The 2,698-nt window shown below is 41.0% G+C and overlaps 1 pseudogene; it reads right to left on the reverse strand.

Moving 5' to 3' along the window:
* Positions 1-823: 823 nt before the first annotated feature.
* LOC114197897 (protein N-terminal asparagine amidohydrolase pseudogene) lies at positions 824-1,806 on the reverse strand (annotated as a pseudogene).
* Between the last annotated feature and the right edge of the window lie 892 nt (positions 1,807-2,698).

Genomic DNA, 2,698 nt, shown 5'->3' on the forward strand with positions numbered 1-2,698 from the left:
TCTGAAATATATGTACAAGGCAAATAAATCTACAAATAAATTTAAGTTAATCTCAACTCTAAAATCTAAATGTTTAATACGTAGTGTTAGAACCATGCTGCTGAGAATTTTCCACATAATAGTTTTATACTATCAATTTAACATCCAGAAAGAAAGAGTATTGCTTACAGTTTGGATTGCTGCCTAAGAAAGAAGAAATGAGCATAATTTTATTCTCCTAGAATCTGAAAATTGTATTCATTTTTTTGTCAAAAAAATTATATTTTTCTTTAAGAAATTACTCATGACTTTACATTGTGTTTTGCTTTTTTAAAATAGTTATTTAACCTTAATTATATTTTATTGTTCATCATCATTGATATTCCAGTTACTATTCTTTCACTAAAAAATGACCCCCAAACTTGGCAGCTTAAAATGACAACTTTGTTATGCTCATGGTTTCTGTGGGTCTCTATGATGTCTAGGTCCTCAGCTAGAGAGATTCAAAGGTAGGGGTGACTACACAAAGACCTGAATCATCGGAAGGCACCTTCATTCACATCTCTGGCACCTAGAAAGGCATGAATCTAAAACTAGGACTATCAACCAAACTAAAACACCTTTTGTGTGGCTTCTCCACATGGCTTGTCTTTCTCACAGCACAGCGGTTTCAGGGTAGACTTCTTCTTTTTTTTTTTTTTTTTGCCAAAATAAGATTTTATTTTGAAAGTCATTTGAAGGACAGTAAGGAAGGAGACTAAGACTCAGCAGATGTAGATTCTAATGCGCATTCTTTGCAGCCCCCATGGTGGTCTTTGTCAGGCCAACAAGTTGCTTGCTTTCTTTGGTGATCCCGTGTTTAGCTTTCTAGAGAAGAGATCTTTTCCCATAAGCCACCTTCATTCTTTTTGTAGAGCAGAGCCTTGTTTCCAGGAAACAGTGCGCTGGTGGGAGATGGGTGTTTTTTTAAAAACATCAAGGTAGACCTAATATGTTCCACAAAGTGGGGCGGCTCAGCCAGAGGCGAAGTGGAAAGGTTCTCTAGTATTTGCTTATCATCTTGCTGCAGCCAGAAATCCACATGTGGAAAGGGCATCCAGGAATACGGTCCTATACGCAGTTGCTCTGTCTTTGCATCGTAAATACTAATCGTTGGTTCTCCTGTTCAAGCTCGGACAGCACGGAGCTCCTCCTCTGGACCCCGATCTGGGAAGGATGCTCGGTAAATCTCTGCCGTCTTAATGTTGACAGCGATGCCATGAATCACTGGAAAGTGGTTTTCGTTTTCTTCCCGGTCATTTAATTCTGTCACACACAGTGTCACTAAGTGAATGTCCTCCGCTTGTCTGTCAAATTCACTGAGAAGCTGATGAGTAAGTTTTTGTGACAACTGCCTGTCGTCACTGAAGCCTCCTCCCACGAGGTGCACTTCCAGGCTTCCACACTGAGCGTGGTCAGAGAAGGCTTTTATGGAGCTCATGATCAAGGGGACCTCCGCTCTGGTGTCGGTTCCATCACAGTGGGTCAGGCAGGTGGCCCCGTTACCTGTGTGCCTCAGGACCACAATGTGACAAGTGGTGGCATCATCAGAACCCAGAATGGAGATGGAGCCATCCTTTGGGGAGGTCACTGCCAGCTCTCTTTGCTGAACATACAGAAGGCCCTGGGGTCCCACTTGTTGAACAGACTGACCTCTGAGAAGTCTGGCTCTTTCCTCCAGAGGCGGGTGGGCTCGCACCAGGTCCCCGGCGGACTGCGGCAGCCGCACTCGCCGCCCCTCGACGAGCAGCGGCATCGCGGAGGCGGCCGCCCGGGCAGGCCCAGGGAGGCGGCCCAGGGTAGACTTCTTGTATGGTGGCTCAGGGCACACAGGTGGACGCACACCCTCCCCCCCCGCAACACACACAAGAAGCTACATTACCTTTTATAAGTCAGCCTCAGAAGTTAAACTCCATTACTTCTATCCTACTTTGTGGAAGCACTATACACCTTCCCATAATCAAAAGGAGAGGCTACAGACCAGGATATCCATATCTTTATCCTATAGGGCTCTATCAACTCAAGATTTCACACGCACATGGAAAAAACATAACAAAAATGTCCAGAATATGCATTATGCGTGCTATTCTTCTTTTGGATTGTCAAAATGCATGTTTATATATTAATCCCTCAGTGAAGGCCCTTAGCATGAAAATTGTTTTTTTTTATTATGAATTTCTTACATATATTTTAAACAAAAATCCATGACATATTTTAGGAACTGCTAGAGTATCTCACTGCATTTGAGAAAATTATGCTTCTCATCATATCTATACCAAAACACTTACAAAGTGCTTTGTTGAAATGTTTCAAATATTATCTTACAGAACATTTTGATATTTTAGCCTTTTTGGTTTATTTTTACACTTTTTTTTGTTAGTTGAGAATGGACAGGGTTTAGCTCATTCTTGACCACCCAAGGTTATAAAATCCTGTCATAGATAGTTGTGTAAATTCTTACAAACAAGAAAGAGAACTATCTGTTCTGAACTGTTCAACCCAAGAGAAATTATTCGATCTCTCAAGTATTTTCCAGTTTCCTTATTTATGAGTTAGGAAATTTTAGGAAGATTATATGATGACATTTAAGATCAAAATATTATAAATTTGTAAATGTTATCTTCAATATAATGTTTCCTTATTGTTGGGTGTAACAGAATGATGGAAATGTAGGAGTGGT

Source organism: Eumetopias jubatus, unplaced genomic scaffold, assembly GCF_037043125.1.
Source record: "Eumetopias jubatus isolate StellerSeaLion01/CBP00866 unplaced genomic scaffold, mEumJub1_p1.0 scaffold_15, whole genome shotgun sequence".
NCBI classification, from domain to species: domain Eukaryota; kingdom Metazoa; phylum Chordata; class Mammalia; order Carnivora; family Otariidae; genus Eumetopias; species Eumetopias jubatus.